At 40.9% G+C, this 25,870-nt stretch overlaps 1 protein-coding gene across 3 annotated transcripts in view; it reads left to right on the top strand.

The window, feature by feature from the left end:
* sash1a (SAM and SH3 domain containing 1a) overlaps positions 1–25,870 on the top strand; it is a 159,766-nt gene that overhangs the window by 74,262 nt on the left and 59,634 nt on the right. The window contains exon 1 of one of the 3 annotated variants that reach the window (XM_039598739.1): positions 15,044–15,199. The exons of the other annotated variants lie outside the window; for them this stretch is intronic. The gene's annotated coding sequence lies outside the window, so the exon portion shown is untranslated. Of the gene's footprint in view, positions 1–15,043; positions 15,200–25,870 lie in introns of those variants that run through there. 3 annotated transcript variants of the gene reach the window in all.

Raw genomic sequence — 25,870 nt, 5'->3', positions numbered from 1 at the left:
CCACCCTCAGAATCAGCATATTGATCAGGGGGTTATCAATCAATCAATCTATATATTGGTTAGTCACCATCAATTGACTTGATCTGTGATTGCTTTCATCCTTGAACATGTCAAGGTTTTATTTTCCATGTGTGCCCCAGTTTCTTCTTTCTTTGATCGCTATCTCTTTGTACCGTAGCAAAGAACCATCAAAGTTCAGCACCTGTACTGTGTTTAATGTGATTTACTGAGATTTACTGAATAAAGACAATACCAGTCAGCTAGCTGGAGGTTGTAGTTAACAATCTGGTTCAGATTCTTTGGAAAAATTGGCTTTAAGGTTGATCTTTAATTTGGGGTTTTTTTGTCCTCTTTGAAATAAGTCTCTTTTTTTCTTGCATTGTCTTGCTATGTATTTCGTTTTAATTAAATATGTTTATGAGTACAGCCCTTTCTCATTCATGAATGCTGAGAGGAAAGGGAAACATTAAAAAAATAGCTGTGCTGTTTCATAAATTGCATGCTGCCTATGGGACATGAAAAAGACTTTGACTAGGCTGGCTGATGCTGACATAAAAGCTGTCTGGTGCTTTTGAAGGCGCAAGCCTTTGAGAACTGACGCTCTGAATCTGCACTTTGTCAGAGCTACTGGAACTGTGCTGCTGCTGCTGGGGACCAAATACAAGGCAATATTTAATAAAATGGAATTGAAAAATACAGTTCTGTCCACTGAGATGTTGTTAGATTGACAAGTATTTATCAAAATTCCCATTATTGAATGTCTCTCAAAGTGTGTTTCAGGCTTCTCTGTCGAGAACGCTCACATGTACAGGCACACGTAGGCTAATGTCTGGTATAGAAAAGAATTGCTGCATTAAAGACTCTAACAGCTTGCCTATTAAATGTAATTCCGGTGTATTTTTAAAGAGAGAGAGACATGCAAGCTGGCAGAAAAGTGAGACGGAGACACAGAGGGCAAGAAAGGAAAATCACAGATAGTCATCATTATCTAGGTCCAGTCCACCCAGCAGTGGAGCAGATCAATACGGTGTACCCAGCATGGCTCTGCAGTGGAACCAGCTCCACAAAACCTCTCATTACTGCCCACACTCTCATTACTACACACACAAACCCACACACTTTCAGTCACAGGGCCGCAAGTGCATGCACACACATGCACTGTTCGCACTTGCAAACATGCCTATGCATATTGTGTTTATGTGTCACTCTTAGGCAGTCCTTCAGCAAACGTTGCCCACACATTACACATCTGAATAAACATGTGCTTTGATTTTCCCTTGTTTCAGATGTTGTAGCGCTTGGTTAACTGGTTGTAAAGAATTTGAATGAATCCAGAGTGGTGGCCTTTTTGTGAGTGTGTGCATTTAAATTGGTGTCCACACTAGGGTGCGGTTTATTGAGTAGTATCCTGTAGATTGGTTTTGTTACAGTAAAGCGTAAATCCCATTAACGTGTCAGCCCTTATAGTTTCACATGCACACTTCCAATTATTCCAAATCCCAATCTCAGTGAAATTAGGTCATGATATTTACTGTGTTAACGAGTTTCTATTTTTGCATAATTATCATGGAGTTGGTGGGACTGGAGGAGGGAATTGAGTCTCAATATAATCCTCCATGCCTCTAGTGAATGTATTGTATGTAAGGCAAGTTGATCTGTGCTCTGGGTTGGTTGTAGGAAGATCTATCAGCCTCCTTGTTTGACTCTTTCATCGAGACTTTTTTCTCTTTCTTTTTTTTTTTTTAAGAAGAGATGGCGCAAGGTTTTGGAATATGTTTTTACTCACTAGTGCATACATTTAATTTTTTTTTTTTTTTTTAAATGTCAAGTGCATCTGCCCTTCTTGAAGAGCAGTATGCATTTATGTGAGCTCTCCAGTACTTTGGAGCACCCTAAGGGTCCTCAAGCTCTGTGTTTTGCATTCACCGTCAAGTTCAACAAGCCAAAGGATGCCGACACCAAACAGTAACACAGAGCTGTTTTTCTCACTCTTAATCAAATCAAGGACAGGCTGTTTGCACAGCAGTTTGCAGACTTTCATTGCATTTATTTTCCCCTTGTGACTCTTGATGCATGTAAAATGAAGTTGGTGGTGCTCAAGGGACTGGAAGGCGCTAGACAGTCACTCTGGCAGAGTGGAAATCTGATCCAGAAAATACAGCTGCGCGTATCGGTGTGTTTTGTGTCATTTCCTCACACACACACAGGAACACCGAAACACCAGATGTTCTTCTGTATTTTATTGCTAGCTGCCCCAGGAGAGAGTAGAGCCACCTGCTGGAGGAGCTCTGCTGCTGGTGCACCATGACCTTGTATATGTATAGAAGCTTCCATCTGCTTCCTTTACACACCATACAGCTGTGGCTTACTCATAAGGATTGCCACCTCATAAAGACTAACCTCAATTCAAAAAAGGAAGAGCATGATTTTCTTTTTGATTTAATAAATGAAATGTAGCCTGTGTGTGGTTTAAATAATGTATGTGGCTGTGGAATCTACATAGTGAGGCTGTCAGCACATGGTTTTTTTTTTTATTAATAGTGCAGGATTTGAATTTGTAAGTTGAATGAAAAGTTGGTTTACTTATTAATACACCACAATTGTAACTCTAGGATTCATCTTACTCAACCAAGGAATTTGGTAAATGCTTCCTTTGTTCCGATAGCTTCTCCTTATATAGCTTAATATGTATAACCAAGCTCATATGAGACTGACTTGTGCATCGATATTTTCCCCATGTTATCTTTTCAACCTGTCATGACTTAGTGATACAAAATCAGCTCGATCGGCTGTCACCCTCTGAATGTATTAGTTTGAAGCCAAATCAAAAGAGAGAGACGCATTATGTATTTAAGCTCCTTTCATCTTACTCTCACATTCCCAGCCTTCATATTTCGGTGAAAATTGCCATGGCAACGTGTCTGTAAGGCATCAGTGCGAGAGTTTAAGGGACGGAGAAAAGACTGAGCAAAAAATAGAAAAACAAAAAAACATAGCAGCTTTGGGCAGAGAAAAGCAGGCAGCAAAAGAAGGAAGGTGTTTCTCTTTCAGTGGGCTACAAATGCAGCGCCTTAGTATGGTCGTAGTCAACCAAAGAACATCTTGATCAGCTAAAATCGAATTCTCTCTTCAGCCAATGGATTTATCATGGAAGGGTGCAATATCTCTAGATTAACTAGAGTGCACCTTTAGCCTCATAAGCCTAAATAATCAACATAATGAACTATCATTTAAAACTCTGCAACTTTGTATTCTTACCTGAACAACAACAACAGATTCTGAGCCCACGCAGTGAACCTCATGTCCTGAGGGATAAATCTCCATCATTTTAATATTGAAATGATAAGTAGATAAAATGATCAGTAGACCAAACATAATAAAATATGCCAGGTCTGATATGTTGACACAAATCCCCAAATTTTAAACATGAAAGTTGCTGGAGCATTTTAGCAATAAGGAAGAGGATTAGGCTACTAAAAGAAATCTTTGGGTCATGACCTTTTTCATTATTATTCAGAATCCTGTGAAAAAAAATCCAGACTTCTTAAGTTTATAATCAACTTTTTGGCCATCAACTAAGTTCAGTGTCAGTATACATTAAATAGGTTTGACCTAGGAATCTCCTAATAGTTTGGGTAAGTCCTAACTCACCCTGATTTGCCTCTTGTAGCCTGTTTGTTTAACTGGAAAAAATAATACATCAATCCTTTTTTTTTTTTTAATGTGACTACAGCCCTATTAGTTTGTCCAGTTTAAAAAAAAAAACGAAAAAATAACCATCTATAATCTGATGGCTGGATTATTAAGTGAATATTTGATATCAAGAAACACCTGGATTCACTCAATATGACTCTTTCTTTATTAAATACTGGCTGAAGGCTTCCTGTGTGACCAGGATGCTGTGGGCCTCTGGTGCAGTTTCAGTACAAAGTACAGTGTGGTTGAGAAGAACTTGGTGAAACAATCCTATGGTAAAAGGTTTATTCTAGTTTAGGTGGTAACATTTTTTTTTTTTTTTTTTCATGGACCTTTACCATAAAGTATTTTCAGACTAGGTATCTGATTGGGGAAAGTAATATACCCTGCAAAAAAGCCTAATGTTAGTTTTGTTATTTGTAATTTTATTCTGGACACCCGGGTAACTTTTTGCTGATCGTAAACAGAATCAATAGACCTGATAAGATTGTACACATTTTGCAGAGACGTACTGTCAATCCATAACAGCAGTCTTAGGTAAATTTCATGTGCTAAATTCTACTTTAACATAAGTAAAATTGGAAGATATATCCTTTGGCTTTATTTTCTAAATATTAAAGTCTAGATAATGTAAGTAAGGGTGGAGTATTAAGATTGCTGCACTCAATATCCCATTTCATTCTTTAATGAAGTAGAATAAACCTACTGAAGCTAGCACAATAGTCAGAGTGTGTGTGTGTGTGTGTGTGTGTGTGTGTGTGTGTGTGTGTGTGTGGTGGGTTCGTGGAACTAAGGTGTGTGTGTGTATATACTCGTTGTGCTGCGCTCATTCACACAGCCTAAGGAAGAGAGGGTTACAGTAGGAGTATTTTCAGTTTTCCCAGTGCTCTCAGTAAAGGAACTGATCTAAGCTGTTTCCCATTGGCATTAAATATGCATTAGTCCCAGCCTTTCATGTGGGCGCTGAGCTGTGTTTTGTGTAAGAAGTCCTGAGGATATTTTCTGATACTTGGAGCCCACCAATTTTTTATCTCCATCTTTTAATTAAGGAGGAGAATGAGGTCTGTAAGAAAGCAAGCTAATCTTTATTAAATGGAATTTCTGGGACACTGATTTGCTTCAGGGCTAGTTACAAAACATCCTGCCAACAAACACTACAAACCCCCAGCACTAAAATCTATTCTCATCAATTAACCTTGAGAAACCAAGGGAAAAGACCACACTGAAATTATACAAGGCATGGTATTAACATTGCCTAATAATCATTTCTACCCCTTACCTGTTATTTCATTCATTCTCTTTGAATAATGTCAGCCGAGGGTCTAGTCCCTGACAGAATCCCACGTTCACCCTGTCAGTAAGCTGTCGCCAGCTCAGGCGTTGTGCACAGCTTGTGGGCCTCGAGCTTGGGTTCTGTCTTGTATAAAGACATGGTAATCAATCATTTTTTGACAGGTTTTAATGGAAGGGTAGAGGGTCTATGCCCACATTGTCCATAGGGGCTTACCAGAAAGGGGTGATTCTTAATCCAAACACTGTGCTGGCTGGTGTGGCCACCTCTGGTTGCCCTTATTTCCCCTCTACTGGCAGGTTGGCCCTTCGCTGTTCTATTATCCCTCTATCTGTAATTAAACGCAGCCAAAGGGAACTGAGATGGAGCGAGAAAGGGGAAGAGCTCAGGCTAGGTGTCCATGTTTCACACAAAGGGTTTCTGACAGGAAGGATCTGCGGCTTTCCATGACCCGAGGTAGGGGTGTGTGTGTGTGTGTGTGTGTGTGTGTGTGTGTGTGTGTGTGTGTGTGTGTGTGTGTGTGTGTGTGTGTGTGTGTGTGTGTGTGTGTGTGTGTGTGTGTGTGTGTGTGTGTGTGTGTGTGTGTGTGTGTGTGTGTGTGTGTGTGTGTGTGTGTGTGTGTGTGTGTGTGTGTGTGTGTGTGTGTGTGTGTGTGTGTGTGTGTGTGTGTGTGTGTGTGTGTGTGTGTGTGTGATGAGACCATTACAAGGCATTTTTTACCGTTAAGTCCTCATACCTTAAAGGTTAGAAAGGGATTGCTGTAACATTGGCCAAAATAATAAAGCTGGAGAATTGATCAACTGTCCATCAGATACAGCGCACAAACCTTTGAAATCGCACAATTTGGACATGCAGCCTGTCTTGTGCAATAACTAATGCTGTCCATTCCCTCCGGAGACCTAATTTTGTCATGAAAGCCATAAGCTCACCTTAGAACGAGTGCAGAAGCCTGCACCCCTACCTCATTCTTTGTGGGGGTTGTAGGTGTGTGTAAATAATGGTGATACTCAACAATTCTCACCAGCACACTCTATCACTGTAATTTCACACAATTTAAGCACGCTCTATTCACACTCATAAATCTCAAACTTCTCCCCATTTTTTCTTTCCTCTGGAGACCTGCAAATGTTAATGCCAGTGTTTTGTGAGTGTAACCCATTGCCAAGGCTTTATCTGTGGGCCCACGCTGGCTAGAATTGGACAAGATTGGAACCTGTCGCAGTAATGGGGTCTCTGACCCGGTAGGGCCATCACAGACAGTCTGTGTGTGTATAGGTGTGTAGAGGTTCATATACACAGGTTTGTGCATGTGCTGTGATTTATAGGGACACAAACCTTCCAATAGAGCCTGAAGGGCATGGCTGGGCTTCCATAAATAAGCAGCCTTGGTTATCAGCAAGCTAGGAAATATTGATTATTTTAAATGGCTATCGCATTACTCTCATAAATATGCATCGATTGCACATCATCGGGTTGATGTCCTTCGATTTGGTTTTGAAAAATGCGAAACCGTTAGCAGCTCATGAAATAAACAGCCATTTGTAAAATCTTATTTATCTCCTGAAGGCTCCTTTGAGAAAACGTTGTTTACGAACAGGCTATCCCGACTGAATTACTGAATTCAAGGATGAAAAAAAAAAAAAAAAGGAGAGACTATACTCACAGTCGTATAAATTGCTGCAGGATAACTATCATTTATCTTATAACCCCAAACCATACAAAACAGAGAAACCTCTACTTTTCCAGGAACCTTTGGAATCATTTCCTAGTAGTGTTATCCATCAGTCGTGTTACAGCCCATTGAAAGAAAACAAAATGTCAGTCGCCCCAGAATAGACCCCATGAACTATCATCTCCATGTTCCACTACAGTTTAAACCACCATACCTTCCAGATACAAGACTTTACCGAAGTACAATCACAGTGTCTGCAAAATATACAACACATCATTAACTGTGGTGTACCTCTGGTTATTTAATACACTGTTTCTTCTCTCTGCGAACCTCCCCCCGGTGGAAAAGCCTCAGGAGTATAGATGGTTCATGTATACCACTGCCAACACTGTACAGGAATTTTGAAACCCAAGTCAGCACTCATTCTGAGATGAACTGCGCTTTACCTCTTGCCTCTTTCTTCTGTGCATTAACTCCGGAGAATTTTGGCTGTCGGCTTTTCCCTCGTTTCCTCCAGTAGCTGCTGAGAAGGGCTGATCACTTTGACGTCGCTGCGCCTTGCTCACCGTGGGTGTAAATAATCAGATTTGTGACAAGAAGGGCCGCTAGTCAGAGGAGGTGAGAATTGAATTTTTGAACTCTCATCTTATTGTTCTGGTATGAATCGTCTTCAGCCGATAAAACAGCATGCCTCCGCTGTTCTCATGAAGAGAAACTGAATTACTCGTTTGAAACTGAGGCGAGCAGCGATTAAAGCGGATTCGGCGACTGGCAAAGGGACTCATGCAGCGTGCCAACATGCATCTATGCATCCCATCTTTGACAGATTTGGCAACTGTATTAAATAAGTGAAAGCATCTTACATTAATCAGAATGCTTTGTTTGGAAAAAAAATTTGTTGGAAACCCCAGAGAACAACTCAAAAAGCAATGTTGTTTTACACACCCACCCAAATTAGGGAATGTAAGTTGTCACAATGTCAAGTAAGATAATTAAGATGCTTTCCAACGGCAGTTTTTAAAAAACAAGAAAACACTTGTATGTCTCGAGCATCTTTGTTGTTTGAATCACCACAAAAATAGTGAGACAAGTGTGTGCTGACAGGCTGGATTTTGTGAAGCCTACACAAACACACGAGTTAAAGAAAAAGAGGGAATGACCACTGACCCAAGTTCAACATGCTGTTGCTCACTGCTCTGTGGCCTGGATGGAGAATCCAACTTTATTATGTAACACCAGTGACTGTAAGCTCAACAAACAGGCTTGAGGTTGGGCTGGAGCCCATCCCAGCTGTCAAAGGGCAAGAGGTGGGGTATGCCACTGATGGGTTGCCAAATATCGCAAGGAGATCTTAGGAGAACTTAACATGCTTATCTTTGTACTGTGGGAGGAAGTGGGAGTAACCAGAGAGAACATGGAAGCTCCAGCCAGCAGATTCAAACCCAGCACCTATTTGTTGTGAAGCAGTAGTGCTAACCACCACACGCCCGTGCCTGTGTAATACACGGTGAGTAATAAAAAGAATGATCCCTTTTCAAAAGGCTACATTATTTTTAAAGTAATGGATATAGAAGCTTACGGTAAATTTTGAAATGCTTGCTGAATATAAAGTTTAACATAGCAAAACTTACAACATGTCCCCTTCATGACCCATGCAATATGCTTATATGATTTTCAAACATGTCCCATATAATTCTGAGCCTGTTTGGAGTCACCGAAGCCACTGCTGCTGTTATGCTGCCTACCGGCAACCACAGGAAACTTGCGAATCCCCTATTTAACAGTACATGGTACTGGTGAACGGCTGGGGAATTAAAGCCCTTAAAAATAGGATTATTCTTTTTCATACACCCTGTATGTTAATATAATATAATACTTTTTCAAATGCCAATGTCCTTCATACCCAAAGTGTAAATTTTTTACTAATCGGTCATCAAATAGCTTGACAGTTATTACTTTTCTCTAAAGGATAAAATTGTAGCGGTTTGCCTCCATTCAATTTATTTTTTCCCCACCATTTATCAACCTCTAAACTAAATTCTCTCCATGGCTGAAGCCTGTGGATGAGATTTTATTCATCATTTTCCTCAAAATAAAAGTTTTAAACGTGTTAATAAATGAGTTCCCTGGAGCCTGACCGAGCAGGACATGAGCAGATTCAGCCTGGAGGCAAGGTCTTGAATAGAAAGTGCAGCGGAGAGCTTGATCTGTCTTTATGCGCTTTTAATTACACACGGCCGGATGGCCTTCAATCCCCAGAGAGCCGAGGTGAAGCTCACGTCAAGACCAGAAAGAGACGGAGAGGGGAAGGATCACCGGCACCTCTGAGGGCAGCGCGAGGTTAATTCAGCAGACACATTACAAGAGCCACAGGCGGCTGTCGATCATTCCGCAGTATTTTGACTGACGTGTAGTGAAAAGAACTGTCGGTTAGCAGTAGACTCACAGATCCTTATTCTGCATGGATTTACTGCCCATATTTCAGAACATGTATGCAAATTTCCCCAAGAAGGAAAACCCTCTTTATGTTTTCAGTTTGTAGAGGAACCTCAGCTGAGTTAATGTGCTTAGCTTTTTGCAAAAATTTAATGTTTCATTTTAATGATCAACTGCCTGGCAGGCAGCTAGTGCTCTGTAGTGGGTAATGTGAGAAGACAGATATGGTTTGTAAAACTGACTGATCAGAAAGACAACAGATAAGATCAAGTTAAGACTAGTTTGTGTGTATTTGTGTGTGTCTGCTGCCCATATTCACATTAGACTGAATATGCTCATTCACGTGCACCCATCAACAATCGCATGTCCACATAGATTCTCAGTTGAGTCCAATTTTGCCCATTGCAGTATCCCAAATTGCAAATTCGCCCTGGTGGGCTTTACCATCTATACTGTTCTTTTTCAGTCTTTCTCACTGTTTTCTCTCGCACATTTACTTTCAAACACTTTTCATCAACACACATTCCAACAGTTCAGAGCACGCTGAACAGCAAGAGCAGAGGGAAGAAAACACTCACACAGAGAGAGCTTTTATGTATCGGAAACCCTCTTCATTCTTATGAATCTCACCTCCCAGAACTGTACTTTTCTATGAAATGAGTGCTATAACCTCAAGGCAATGTCAAGGTGAAGGAAACGTGTCAGCGCCTCCCTGTTGAGCTTTTTCTCGCTCCGGCTCTCTCCAGTTAATGACTCGAATGTGGAGAGTGTTACCTTAGCTAGACCTGGCCAGATGAGCCCAGAAGAGATGGCCAGACTGTAATCACAGGCAATCATCAGCTCTCTCGCTAGATCTCTGCTACTCTGGACTGAACGGTATGGTCCTAAACCCGTGATTTGAGCCGTAAGGTAGAGTGAGACCGAAGGAAAGGGGAGGGAGAGGATAAACAAAGATTTACACGCTGAAGTGTCCACAAGTGAGAGATTATAGTGATGTTCATGGTCTTTATTTGGTGTTAACATGCTAAAACACAAATTTTATTTGAAGACAGGCATTTAAATGCGGTTACATTTTGACTGGAGGGGGGTTACATGAAAAAGTCCTTATCACCAAGACACGAAATTCTTGAAAATCTATTAAATATTGCCCAGAGAGCAGTAGGCCCTGGTTTGAGTCTGACCCGTGGCCCTTTGTCTTCCCCTTTCTGTTCTCACTTTCCCGTCTATCTATAATGTCTCTACCCAATAAAGGCTAGAAGGCCCCCAAAAAATCATCTTTAAAAAAATAAGAAAAGAAAATCCATTTAAGAGTTGCTCAGACTTTTATAGTAAATCTGGGACGAGTGAAAGCCAAGGAAACACCAACACGGTGTGAATTCACAACGATGAGTATCTGTCTGAAATTTCCTGGCAGTCAGTTCAAAGGTGTCTGTAGTGGTAGACCGATCAGTTAACCAACAGATCAATAAAAAGCTGTATGAGTAAGTAAGACAGTCTAGAAAGAAAATGAGGGCTGCAGTGCAAGTATGAGAAAATGTCCATAATAATTAGTCATCGTAGCTGCGATTTGACTCAATCCTGGTTGGTCCACCGCTGATAACTGTGAAAATTTCAATTGTAATGACATTGGTCTTCTTCTGACTTTCTCTAGTGCAGGGAATTCACAGCACCTGAGTGGGTGTTTTATGCCCCTCTGAAATAAATAATCCACCCCTTAGTTCAAGAAATCTTTAAACTCCACACCAACAAAAAAAAGGATCCACGAGCATGTCTCACTGCAGGTCAGTAAGAAGACTACAGAAGGTAACCCTATTAAAAAATAAATAAATAAATAAATAAAATCATGCAGCTTGACGTGGTGGGTCCAGGGACTGTGACTTCAAAATCCTCCAGGCTAAAACTAATGGAGTTCTGCTTCTTCCAGCTTGCCTGTCTCTCTTCATCAAAACACAACAACCCCCACATAGCCTGCAGCACTGATAGTAATATGCGATACAGAATGGTTGTTCATTTAATTTTACAGCCAGGCATGCTGGTGTCACAAAAAAAAAAAAAAAAAAAACCGGTCTAATCTACCTGGATTGATGGACAGAAAGAGCCATGCTTTTGCAGGCACGCCAGCTCTGTCTTTGGAGCTGTAAACTTTTACATGTCAGTGGTGCTGTGTGAGAGAAAAGCCTTGGACTTTTTGTCTCCTACCCTCAATCCTACGTGCTCCGCGGTTGAGTCTGGTTGTCTGCTTTCTGCTGTGGTCTTTCATCACGTTCACTCCCCATTCTGGCATGCCTACTAGTATCTGTGTGTGTGTGTGTGTGTGTGGGGATAAGACAAGAACTTTACTGCCATCTAGTGGCAACAAAACCACTGCCCTTCCTGTGGGGTCAAGGAGATTAGGTATGAGATCAAGTGTTTAAAAAAAGAAAAAGAAATGCATGGAAAACAGTGGTGTGGAGTGTCGTCTAAACACTGTTCATATACATCTCTCATGTGTGTTTGTGGTGGTTGATGCTGGTACTTCATTAATGGGAGTCCATATTAGTGTAGCAGGTCAAGTTAAGTCAATGAGCAAGTGCTAATTCCTCTGCAGTCCTGTGCACTGCCACTCGTCACACATTTGCATATAAATTGCTTTAAACGTGATGTTGCTGCTAAATTCCTTAACCACCACTTGTTTAAAATTCATGAATGCTTTTGAATTTTGTCAGGCATGGTTGAGCTGTCAAAAAAAACCTTTGATATGTTTAAAAAAAAAAACCCTGCAGGTGTGCATGCGCACAGGCATTTGGCCTGAGATTTTGTGAAATTCTCTCCTATTTTGTCTGTGAAAAGCTCTGGAAGCTCCCTCTGTCTCAAGCCGTCTCTCCTTTTATTTCTGTGTGTTTGTCCGCGAACGCATGTGTGTTCAGACTCATTACCCAGTCTTGGCTGGTGAAGAGAGCCTTGTCTCTGTGGGCATCGATGTGTTAATATACACTGTGTCTAGTTATCTCTGGTCACCATAATCAGTATTCAGAAACAGTCTCTGCTGGGAGGGCAAATATTTTGTTAATTTTCAAACCGGGACTTGCAAAAACATGCATGCAAAACACTTTTTTTCCCCCCTGTAGACTTTAGATGTTTTGCACCACACCTAACCTATTTCTAACCTTTTAATCAACATGAACAAACCAAGGTAGAACAATTGCATTAGGCATGTCGCAAATTGTTTTGGGCACAGGATATACCCGTGCTCTGATGCTGCCATCTATTGCTAGCAGGGGATCGGATTTTAGACAAATTCTCTTGTTCCCAGTTAATTTGTGTCTGCTGTTTGATTGTTTGCCTCAGGAGGAACAAGGATAGTGCTTAAAGTAATTGAATGGCCCATTTACATTCTACTAATTGATTGTGAGGGTTTTGACGAGGGTTTTTTTTTTTTTCCTGTGTTGCCCTGTATGAGACAGAGAGTAGAGTCCAGTAAGGAGCAGCAAATGAAACATTTACAATCAAACAATAAATGGATCAAGTAATTGTAATATAAAAATATATTGTTTTTTCCAGAATTTAGAAAAAAATTATATATTAGGCCACAATGTAGTGGATTACACATTCACCTGACAAGCAAAGGAGAGACAAATCTATCCTCGGTAAAAGATCTGCCAAATCTAATATGCAGTGCTATTGGATGTGGGTGACCCCTTGTGACAAGAGAGCAGCTTTATTTGCATTGGGCTACATAAATTAAACAATCAGCCTTAATAAATCCTGATCAAAAGCTATAATTCATAAACACTAGACACTAGAAAGGGCGGCTCTTTAGGTCATCAAAGTATGTCTGTTTGTCATAACTACAGTGACCTGCAACTTCATGCAGTCAAAGCCAGCTCAGCAACAGTGGAATGCCTCTGATGTACCTGTACCTGCTTGTGCAGCTTCTTTCGAGTATGTGTGGTTATCTTACAGTATGCCCCTTTGAACTTATTATTATTGTTCATTTATTTTTTTTCAGTTGCAGTGGCCATGCTCATGCGGTTTGCATCTAGCTTGCTAGCTGAAATTAAAAGAATAGAAAGCATTGCCTCTTGTTCATGCATAGGAACGCTAGAAGGTTTTATGGGCTGTATTAAAGGCTGGAGCTTTGTGCTGCTTTTGTTACAACTGACTGATCTGAACTGAAGGTTTAATACGCAGCATCGGGAACTGCCTCGTCTAGTGGCTAAAAAACATGAAAAATATTTAACTTCATCCGCAGGAAATGTGCTGTCTAACCACTTGAACAAAGAATGTTGACCGCATTTTCTCAGTCTGCCTTCATCTGTATGTGTATACACTCCTAAAGACAGCCTGTTTATGTTCCCTGGTCTCTGCACATCCTTGAGATTCTCTTGTGTGATTTTTCTTTTTTTCTTCTTTTCTTCTTCTTCTTTTTTTTTTTTTTTTTTGCAAGTCCTTCGCTGCGCATTTACATGAACCCTTGCACTTTGTTTCCTTCTCTAAACGTTGTGATGGCAGGTCTAAACAGGATGCAGGTCAGCTGAAATGGTTTACACAGGAGATCCCGATGCATCTATTGCGTTGAGACAAAGCTGCGCTGCTAGACTTCAAACATCTAAATTTAGCAGGAGTTGCAATGAGTTGCTGCACAGTTTGAGCTATACATCTTGCCTCAGGCTCTCCAGCCCATCTTTACCAGCTTTGGAAACACAGATGAAAATGCAAGCTGACCAAATAGACTTCCTCCTTTGTAGTTACATGTTTTTAGCAGCTGCACATCACCTCTAGATATGGCTTCACAGTATTTTGAGCTTCAATTGCTCAAATAATCTGCACTGTTTCTGATTTGCCAGCGTGTCATTGTCTGCTCACCATCACCCTCGCGTCTGAAAGAGTGGCGTACCCTATGCTATTTGGTTGTGTCAGCAACACTGACTTGGTGAGCCATCTCTTGGCAAGTGGATGTGGGACATTTCTCTGGTACCTATCCAAGCCTATGTCTGCCCCACCATTCCATTCCTCTCTGTTACTATCTGTCATCCCCCCAGTTTCTCCTTCCTCCTCTCCCATGACCTCAAGGAGTCCTCAGGAGGTGAAGTTTTCCAAAATGGGAAGATTTTTTTTTTCTTCCTCCCCATCTGTCTCTTTGGTCTCGTTTTCCCTCTCACAAATTAGCATAGAAAAAGAAAAAAAAAACACCCCAAACCTCAATGCTGAGTGACTCATTCAAATAATTGTTGCTTTAACTGTATCAAGTTACTCTTTTCTCTGACTCCCTTTTTGCTTTTCTTCCTTTCCCCAGTACAGTGCGGTATCTGGGCCACTTGTGAATTGGGGCCTTTGAGTGAAAAGGCAGGAAAAAACGAGTGACATCAGAGAGGGAGAGAAAGAGAGGGATCTAAAGTCGCCCTGTAATTTTCTCTTCTGTTTCTATGATTGCATATATGACCATAACAGACAACCAGTTAGCTGGTTCACTTTGTATGTGTACATATATATTACATTAGCAAAGATGTCCCATGTGTCTGTGTTTTATTTTAGCATGTTTGCGCTGCTTGTGTGTTTAGGTGGAGCTTGACATTGTTGACTTTTACAGGAAGACAGTTTTACAGGAGTGCTATTCATAACCGAGTAACAGAGAAAACAAAGAGACCCTCGCGTGTGTGTGAGTGTGTCTGTGTGTGTGCAATGAAAAGACAGTAAGAACAAAGAGACAAGAGATGGCGAAAGAAAAGGGGAGTGTACGGAGAAAGAGGAAGGCCAGAAAAAAACTCCACTTTTGAGAAGGAGAAGAAATTTGAGACATGTTGAAACATTTTTGGACAGAGGAGAGGAAAAGGGCAAGACATGCGGAGTGAAGGATGAGATCCCTCCCCCTGCCAAACTCGAGTTATACTCTTGACTATTCTATAGCTAACCCTCCCTCTTTTCCCCTCCTCTCCACGTCCCATGTGAGCAGCAGCCCGATGACTGGACCTCTGTGTGTCTCCACTCTGCTTACGCTTTGCTGTGCTCTGGCAGACATGCATTGTTCTCCACTGTACACTACTTGTTGCTCCCATTCTTAAAGAGTTAGTCTGTGTTAGCTCGGCAGAAAGAGTGGGAGGAAAATACTCAGCGACAGCCTCGCGGTGAGTACTGACATTTTAATTTTTTAGAGAGGAATATTCTTCTCATTCATTTGTGGTGCCTGTCAAAAGGTTTTCAGTAGCATAACAAGTTTTTCTGAGGGATATCTTCAGTGGAAGATTTTTAAATAAGACAATCAGTTTGGCATGCCATGTAAAGAACATAGATTCATTAGTTTTTTTCATCGAGTAAGTTGGTGAAAGACATGCTCTGGTAGTGAGAGCCCTTTTAGCTTGCCTCTTGTTTCTTTTGCTGACTCACTCTATTAACTTATTTCATATGGCTCCGTGGTGTGTGTTGTGTGCATGTGTTTGCCATTGTGTACAGTTTCTTGAGGTATTCTGTGCAGATGCACGTGTGTATGTCATTTAAATGCAATTATCAGCCCCTGGTCCTACCTGATGGTGTAAATGTGAGAATTTAACAAAGATGGAGGGAGCAAAACATAGCGGGGGATGCTGGCATACAGCTGTTACTCACTGTTTGCTTCGCTCTCTCAGGTCTGTATTGATTTCCTCCTCTCTCCCCACTAAACGAGAACAATAGCTTCATGCCTGGCCAAGACCCCCCAGTAAATAACTCAGCTAAATATCTCCAGCAAATCTCCAGCAAGATGTTGTTCATTGATTGCTTTGTCATCAGATGTGCACACACAAACACACACACGTACGGAGGAAAAATACACAAACGCACAATCGGGCCTTGTCGTCTAGAGGGACTTCATTGTTTGGTGTGCATAATTGTTTGTGTGTATGTGTCTGTAAAGGCCTTGTCCAAAAAGGTCTTGGACAATGAAGTCTGTCACCGGGGGATGTGGATTTCTCTCCCTCTCCTTCCCTCGCTCCCTTTGCTTTTCCTGTCCCAGTCTCCCTTCACATCTGGATCTCCAGCTGACAAGGAACAAGGGAGCGGATGGAGGGAGGAAAAAGGCATGGATTGGGGGGGGGGGAAAAGAGAAGGTTAGAAATTGGAGGAAGGGGAGTGTATTTGAGCCAAAGTTCCCTCCATGCAGGAAGAGCAAACTTCACAATGTTATTGTGATTGTCTGATGTATGGGAGGAAGCACAAACACTGCACACACACACACACACACACACACAGTCCTTCACACGCAGGAGTTAAGTTCACATGCGTGCAAATACAGTAAATGAACAGGGGCAAATGTACACACATTTAAAATGCAATACACATTTAAAGGACTGTGAAGCCAGCGTTAAGCCGATTGAAGTGACACTCTCGCTGCGTCACTATTTAGGCTCAGAGAAAAGCTGGTGCCGGTGCTTGTTGGAGCGCTTTGGCCTTACCATGTGTCAAGTTTTTAATAGGAAATTTTGCACAAGGCTTTAGCTGTCAAAGCAAGTCCTTTTCCCTCTCGGTCTCTTTACTCTACTGCCTTCCAGCTCATTAGCCCATTGCTGGACTCTGATGAGACTCCTGAAGTTGAAGCCATAATGAAAAGCTCTACTTGAAATTAAATCAGTTTCCTGGATTGAAATTAGATATATATATTTTTTTCTTTCTGTCTGCCAGAAGAAGCCGTGCAGGCCAGCTGTTGCAATGTTCTGCCAAAGCTGGTCAACCTTCGCCTGTTTATCCATACCAGGGCAGACCCTTGTGCCATGGCAACAGGTGCATGCTGATTATTAATATTAGGCAACAGGCGAGGCTGCGTGCATGCACGATGATTTAAAGGGGTAAACGTCCCCCTTACATCTGCTTTGGAGGTTTCTGTGCAGCACACATGATTGGGGGAGGTAAAGATTGGGGACATTGATAAAACACCAGCAGTTATTTCCTCCACAGCCTCCCAGGAATTGTTTGACTATGCAGTTTCTGCCATATGTGCATGTGTAATTCAGCCATCTCCCTCTGTCAGTGCAGCTGGTCTGCGTCTGCCTGTACCGCTACTTTTCATATTACTTATGGCCTTTAGTTAAGCCTGCATCATTGTGTGAAATATAGGCAAGAGGGATGATGTTACAGTGCAGGTGGCATGAGTAAGACTGAGGTCACTGCTGAATGGGTTTACAGTGTGAATAGCTTCTCTTTGTGACTTGACATCACTGTAAATACTATAATTTTAGGGTGTATGAGTTTTTGCTTTTCAGAGTAAGCGTGTTTTGATATATAAAACACTGCTGAGCAGCATAACAGTGATGGACTGGAAAAGTGGTCCTGTTTTGGCTTTGTAATCCGTATAGTTCTTATACTGTGGTAGTGGATGTCGACCAAGTGTGTATGTTTTACATCATGATGTCACTAAGCGGACTGAGGGCTACGGCCAATGATGTAGTGTCACTTGGCACAAGTGACACTACATCGCACTGTACTGTCTGTGTGCCAACCAACAATCAGGCTGGAGAAAAGTGAAATGTGTTGAGCTGCGTTAAAAAGCCCTGATTTGTTTTGGTCTGTGTAATAACATTCACTCAGCAGTGATGTCAGTACATCGTGTACAACGATCTTTCTCATATTCATGGAACAAGACCATAAAACCTGACTGATGTCAAAGAAACTGACAAAAAGGGACTAAATGGATAATGTTAAAGTCGGTGTGAATAAATACAAGGAGAAACCAAAGTACTGTAAGCTAACATAAAGGTTATTTGCATTATTTATGTTTTATTCAAATCAGCCAAATCTGGTTGAGCATTTCAATAGGTCTCAGATATTCAGACAGGTGGATGGGGGAAAGTAGGCTACATGGCAACCATCAAATAAGAGTATAACTTGAGTTTGCTTCTGCTCTTATCTTAGCTTATGTGCAATACATCTCACTTTTCTGTGGCCTTACATGAGAGATTTGCCAGAGTAACTTCACTTTGGCAAATCTCTTATTAGTAGAGGAGGATATGTTTGCTATATACACGTGTCCGCACATGTGTAAAGTGCACATATTATTACTTGCATCTTGTGGCACTGTGTTGTAGTGTTTTATGTCTACAGTTAAATAATTATAAATAATTTTAGTAAAGTTTCCAGTCTACAAACAATACGCATGAACTTTGTGACTTTAGGCATTCCTTGCTGCAGCTGCTTGCAGAAAAGCACTCAATCCCTTGTTAGACATTCCTGAATTTATTTTTTGGATTTCATGCATCCTTTTTTTTTCCTCTCCCCATGAATGCAACTGTGGCAGGGTCTGATGACAGACCAATGGCTGCACACAGAGCTTCAGGGGTGATGTCCAAAGTAATCTGCTCCCTGACTGGTACTTGTGACTTCGATCAGAATGCCAGTCTTATATGTTCAAAGTGACACATGCATGTATGTTTAATATTATGCTTAGCAATAATAATTATGCTGCGTGCAAGAAAGGTAATAGAATTTAAACTAAACTCTGTTTTTCAGCTTAATTGTTTTTCAGAAGGTATACGAATGATGCTAATACTCTGTGTAGACTGAGTGGGCATTTATGTAGCACACCAAATGTCTTTATCGTTGCAAGTAATCTGCAATCTGCTAAAAAATCTCTTCATTTTACAGCCTAATTGCTTTTTGGTGTGCTTGCAGCTTTGCCACAATAGTTTATTCTGCAGTCTGTGAAGCAGAAGATTTGCAGGTAGATTCTTTTCCCCCCATTTTTTTTTTTTTCAAAAATTCAATCAGTCGTATCTTTTTTTTTTTCTTTTTTTTTTGTGCCAGTTTCGTCTTTCATCTGGAACAAGATATCTGTGTGTGTGTGTGTGTGTGTGTGTGTGTGTGTGTGTGTGTGTGTGTGTGCGGCGTGCGTGCACGCTTCTGTCTCAATGAGTCCTGGCAAATTCTAATTAAAATCTTACTAATAACCAACACTGAAGTCTTTGTTTTAGGCATAATAATGAGTGAAAGAATCAGAAGTCACTGCATCGACCATCAGTTTTATTAGTTGTCACTTTGAATACATCTATAGTATATATTACTATCAAAAGAATTTGTGGGTATGCATACACGTGGTAGGTGTATATACTCAGAGGGTCCTGCACGCTTGATTCTCTGTAGGTATTCTTCAAAGGGCTGTGCATTGCTGAGCTTATCCCTGAAGATTATCGCTATTCTTCCACCCTGTCATTTTTTCTTCTGTAGCTCTGGCTGCTGTAATTCTATGGTTCAGCAATTATTATGAAAGCTGGCTTTGAAAGCTCATTAAATCTATTTTGAAACAAGGTGGAGGCCAGGTATAAATCTCCTGCAAAAATCCAAGTTTTGAGCAGGTTACACATCATATTGAGATGAGAGGATTACAGCTATTATTGGTGAAAGAACATTCCCTGATTATAGCTCGCTCCTGTGTGTGGATACAAAGAGTTCTGATTACTGCTGGCACTGCCGCCTCACTTCCCAAGAGTCTAAGCATTGACTGGCACAGCAGGGGGTGCAGGAAAGGCAGCAGGCATACACACACACACACACACACACACACACACACTCACTTAGATGTACCAACACAAAGGCAAACATGCAGACACACATTAAACACATGTTAACATCATGTTTTAATGAAAAGCACAGTCTTTTCTTGAAAAGAATTGCACAGCTATTTTCATAATGTGTATTTAATACAGATTTCACCTATAATAAACATACAGAACAGCTGCAGGCATTTGGATCAGAGCTGATATTGAAATATATTAAATGTATTTTTTTTTTATGGATGATAGGCTTTTTTGCATGATTGTGTATAACACATCATTCGTCACTCAGTACACCATCAGAGTTTAATGGTCTTATTTAACAACAAGCGTTCACACACACAGATGCTTTTTCCTGTTTGTGTTGCCTGTGGCAACGGTTTGGCAAGGATCAGTGGTGATGTCAGCAGTGATGTACGAGTGTTGGAGTGCGAGGAATGACCTCAGCAGAGGGGAAGTCCCGGGAGACTCATATCAGCTGCAGCCAGTGTTCGCCTTCAGAACTTTCTCACACTACAGCTCTGCTAATAACCAAGGCCGACCCGACCCCCCCCCCGAAACCCCTCCTTCTGATCCTTCACAGGCATCACAAATCACCAGCATGCAACATGGCAAAGAGCTCTGACATGCACACAAGAAAGCCCTACTCCCAAAGCCAATGCTGAGAGTGCATAGAAGAGGAATAGGCAAATTAACTGTTACTGCCTAGTGGGGAAAAGCCATTCCTTTGACAATATTTTTTTTCTCCAAAATGTTTTGTTTTTCCTTTTACTGACTCCTTTTGTATCAGTTAGTTTTAAAGTCTTGTAGTGCAGTACGAAGCATGCAGTCTCTCTCCCCAGCTTCTCAAAAGTGAGAATTTTATCTCGGGAAGCAAGATAATCAGCAAATGTATTGATAGATAAAATATGAACTGGCTTGAAATGAGTCACTTCCATATTTATATGCTTTACACATCCTAACACTGTAAAGCCAGACTAATATACAAGCTGGAAAATATTATTAGCAGATATATGTCCTCATATAATAAACTGTATGAACATATTTTGTTTGATCACAACTAAACTGCATTACTTGAAATAGTCTCATTACATAGTCTCACTCAGACTCTATTGTTTACAATACTCTTAGCGCTGTTAGCACATGCAGCAGAGTATGTATCACAGCGAGCCAAAGGATGTCATGATGCTAAGATGCTAACTAGTTTGTGAAATGCATTGCAGGAAAACTGGTAAACAATGATCACAGGCTTTAGCCTTCACAGTATATCTGTGACAGAGCATGTGTATAAATGGGTCCGTCTATCAGAAATATATTGGCCAATATATCAGTACTCCATTTTTTACTGCTTAAAATTTGTAAGTGGCACTGGTCATATTGCTAATGTGGTTTAAACACTGACAGTGTATTGGTTCTCTCACTGTACGGTATAAAAACACTTGAAAAAGGCTGGGAGTAAGCTTTGGAAATGTTGAGTTATTGAAGAGAGCAGTTTTCTTAGAGAAATCAGTCTTTCTCTTGTGCTGATCACTGCATTCTTCTTCAAGAGATTAATTTGAATGTGTGAAACTGATAAATGTTGTTTCCATTTATCTGGGATTTACTGCAAAATATCAAAAATTGCACAAGACTTTCTACTTGGCAACTTTGTTTTCGTGATTTAGTTTATTTACCGTTGGTAACAAGAAAAATATTCCAACTCAAATGTAACTTTAGTTTGAGACCTGCACGTATCCCATTGCCTTTTTTAGTGGTAGTAACCTCATCATCTATGCCTATGTTGTGGGCCGTTGTTGGCATACACACATTGTTATCGGATATTTAAACCCATTATGTCCTCCTGCTTTTAAACGCACCAGCTGCATCACTGCGGTGACATCTAGCATGCGAACACAGCTTGCGCCCTCCCTCCAGAGTGGTTTTCTGTCCAGATTGCTGAACTACAGTCCAGGCTTTACTCTTGATTCAAGCAACAGTCAGTTCATAAATGAATGGTTGCCTCTTCCTAGGACAGCTGTGTTACCAGGCATGAATGGAAAAATGATCACAAGAGTACCAACCGCATTCGTGAACCGCATACAGTGTGTGTGTGTGTGTGTGTGTGTGTGTGTGTGTGTGTGTGTGTGTGTGTGTGTGTGTGTGTGTGTGTGTGTGTGTGTGTGTGTGTGTGTGTGTGTGTGTGTGTGTGTGTGTGTGTGTGTGTGTGTGTGTGTGTGTGTGTGTGTGTGTGTGTGTGTGTGTGTGTGTGTGTGTGTGTGTGTGTGTGTGTGTGTTTTCTAAGCCAAGTACATGGTGCCTGTGCTCATTTGCAAGCACACGTGTGCTCATGAACCTGTTCATGTGTGAATGAGTTGTGAACTATGAAACATCGAGGGATCAACTGCCACTAATGAATCAATGGGTGAATTATTTATGGTGTTTGCATTTGCCTTGATTGATGTGTCATTCGAAGGTGGGTGTGTAATGGCTGCTGGCTGGTAAACGCATAAAACAGTATGTTGAGAGTGTGGCGAGAACAGAGGAAAGTACAAATCGGTACAACCCAGTCTCCACAAAAAAATTAGGCGCTATTATTTTGAACTTATGATGTGCAGAAACTACAAATATCATGTACTTGCCCTGTATGCTGTCAAAACAGCCTACCCTTTGGGGTATGGGGCCTTTTGTGGGATCTGGCATAGGATGCTGGCACTGGATGCCTTGGTTCCTGTGGGTTCCGGGTGGGGCTTCTATGGACAGGGCTTGGCCCAACACATCATGCAGATGCTAGTTTAGATTCACATCTACAGTCAGCATCTACATGTTTAGTCCAGGTCAGTGCTTTAGGGGACATGTACTGACCTGGTGCTGTAGAGAGGGCATATTTCTCCTATACTGGCTTCTCTTCATTGGCTCCCTGTTAAATCCAGAATCAAATTTAAAATCCTGCTACTCACATACAAGGTCTTAAATAATCAGGCCCAATCTTATCTTAATGACCTTATAATGCCATATCACCCCATTAGAGCTCTTCGCTCTCAGACAGTGGGCTTATTTGTGGTTTCTAGAGTATTTAATAGTAGAATGGGAGGTAGAGCCTTCAGTTTTGCTGCCCCCGGAGCCTGGTTCTTCCACTTGAGGTTCCTGTTAAAAGGGAGTTTTTCCTTCCTGCTATCGCCAAAGCGTGTGCTCACAGGGGGTCATATGATTGTTGGAGTTTTCTCTGTTTTCGTTGTATTATTATTACCCTATTATGTAGGTTCTTTACCTTACAATATAAAGCGCCTTAAGGCAACTGTTGTTGTGATTTGGCCCTGTATAAATAAAATTGAATTGAACTGAACATGTGAAAATAATAGGCACTTAAATGCCAGAGCCCAGGCTTTCCCAGGAGAACATGGAATATATTGAGATGTTATTCAGTTCTCAGTGGTTTATTCTCATGGCTAATTGTATGGCTCAACGTAACTTGACCTAGAAATTCTAAAACATTATCAGTGCTTTGCCCCAGGGGGAGCTGTTGCTCCAGCTGTGTGTTGTCCTACCCTGGTCCTTCCTACCCCCTGGACCCATGAAACATCCTCTTTTAACCTCCCCGTTTTGTTCTATCCACTTCTCAATCATTGTTTTCTGTTTACGTTCCTATTTAAATCGTTTGCTCTCATCATGGTTTACCAAAAACTTCCCTATTTTCAAGTCACGGACAAAGGCAAACTTTTCCCCACCTTTCTCTTTGCCATTACATCATAGCCCAAACCGAGGCCACAGCTGTAAACATGTTTCCACCACATGTCCATGGGTTTCTAATGCCAGTCATTTGCGTGCATAAACAGACTGAATCAGACGTCTAGCTGAGGTTATGACTGGGCTAAACGTTGGAGAAAATCGAAGCAGACTTTGTTCCAGCTCCAGTTAAAGTAAAGTGCAGTGTTGGGCACTTCTGATTTTATCCTTGGAGATCTTTTCCTTCTTTTCCTGTTTCTGTGAGTAAATGTGTTCCTTTAGATATTTAACACCCATATAGTGTAAGTACCATGCATGCTTAAATTGTTTATCTCAGTAACTAAGGTAAATGTTTTGTCACCAGGTACATATGTATGTTGTGGATGTGCTTTTATATTATTTGGTGCCTTCTTAAATTGGTAATTAGTGGAAAAACCTTGCATTTCATTATACTTATATTTTGTATCATAATAAATGAAATGTATTTAGTAGGTTGTTTGCTGTGTTATACATTCTACCCCATATTTACTGAATTTCAAACACAACATATAAAACTATAATGCTAAATAAAATAAGTATATGCTCATTTTAAATTTGATGCCCCACATTTTAAGGTTACAAAAGGTTTACGTTTCTCTGCGTGTGTTTTATCTCCCAGTCTTTTATGAAACCAACTGTGTAATTACAATTTTAAACTAGTACAATAGTGCATAAACAGGAGAGGGACCATCCAGCTTGTACAGCATCTGTGATGACTTGGAGGTGCATTCATACACATGGCATGGGTGACTTGCCCATCTGTGAAGGCACCATTAATACAGTAGGATGTATGCAGGTTTTGCTGCCATTCACGTGAAATATATTTCACAGACTGAAACACACAGCAATTAAGTCCAAAATAAGGTTTTGTGACCTAAAATGTTAGGTTATGCTCTTTTTTTGTTTGTTTTTTCAGACAACACATAGATGTATATGTGTAAATGTGACGCCATAAAGCGATATAAATTGTCAGAGGACGGTGGTAGGAATCACATGCAACTGAGAAGGAAATCAAAGGAGGTAAATTAGCTGTGGTCAAGGCTCTTGATGTCAGAAGTGCTTAATGTGCTCTGACCAATCCACATGCAGTACGTGTTTTCAGACCACAGTTGAATCTAGAGAGCAGAGAGGAATACAAGAGTCAGTCGGCAATTTACTCTGTGGTACCTGGAGAACAGAGATACCTCAACATGGCTCATCTATTTCTAATTATAGTGACATGTGAATTACCTGAAATAAGCTAGTATTTATTTATCTGTGGTCACAGGACAAAATGAGCCAGATGACAAATTAAAGGAAAAAAACAACATAAGTTTTTAAGCCATCATCTTTTCTTTCTTTCTTTTTTTCTTTTGCTCACGTCAGGTCTGTGCTTTATAGACCATGTGTGCTTATGTTTTGAGGGGGGGGTTTCTCCTCTGAGATCATCTGGATCAGATCATCTTGCACCTGTCCCTCAACATATTCCAGCCTTTGACATGAAGAGGAAAAATTGTGTGTATAAGGAAAAACAAGGGAGAGAAAATAATTAAAACTGAGGTGTCACTGTTTGAGCATATGTGCTCACATGTGTGTGCCTATGGATTAGGATTTGGTAACGATATTTCATGTCATTTGCCTCTTGGTGTGTCCATTTTTATATCGAACTGCTTCTAGGTTTATACAACTGATCAAAAACAGAGTGGTATGAAGTTTTGTTTTGGTATGGTATGGTTGGTATCTTGTTTGTTTTGTTTAAATGTTCTAGAAACTGGCAACACGGTGCAAGAAATAAAATTCAGTATAATCAAAGAGTGGTCTCGGCTAAATGCCAGGTAAGCGCCACAGGGTATGGATCTCTTTTTAGCCAGCATGGGCTCAGCACCAAACCCTGCGGCACAAAATGTCTTTGCCAACTCAGGCCTCCTGTGAGCGCGTGTATGTGTGTGTTTGGATGTCCCCCGGGGATCTCATCCCTCTGACCATCAGTGCCTTGCCAGATTCTTTCTCTTGCTTCTATATATTTTGAAACCTACTAGATGGACCACGGTTTCTTTTTTCTTCTTTTTTTTCTTTTTCCACAAATATGGGCCAAGTTTGATCATGGCACCTTTACAGGAAACATTTTTTTTGGGTGATAATAAAAATAGTGAAAATATTATTAATCACAAAACCACTTAAAAACTAATAGCTGTCCCATTTTTAGATTGCCTGTGTTTCTTTTTCTAGCATCTTTTACTTATCAGTAAGGAAAGCTACTATCTATTCAAAAGTAGCAACTATTATTAGTAACATGTCTTTACTCGAGGCAAATCTGTAGCCAAACCTCTACTTTAACCGACATGAATTTTATCTCCATGGGGTTCTTAACCTTTATCCTGCTTCTGGTCCCGCTGAGTTTTGTTGGCTTCAGAGAAGATTCACTCTTCCAGAAGGGAGAGTGGGCAAAGGAGCAGGCCTTTTACTGGTGCATTGGCTGGCCTCTAACCCAGACAGGAAGGACAACCATTTAAGCCACAAAGCTAATGACCACCGACTGTTCCATTTGTTTCATTTATTACC

Source organism: Oreochromis aureus, linkage group 15, assembly GCF_013358895.1.
Source record: "Oreochromis aureus strain Israel breed Guangdong linkage group 15, ZZ_aureus, whole genome shotgun sequence".
NCBI lineage: Eukaryota > Metazoa > Chordata > Actinopteri > Cichliformes > Cichlidae > Oreochromis > Oreochromis aureus.
This window is presented reverse-complemented; position numbering and strand designations above follow the sequence as displayed.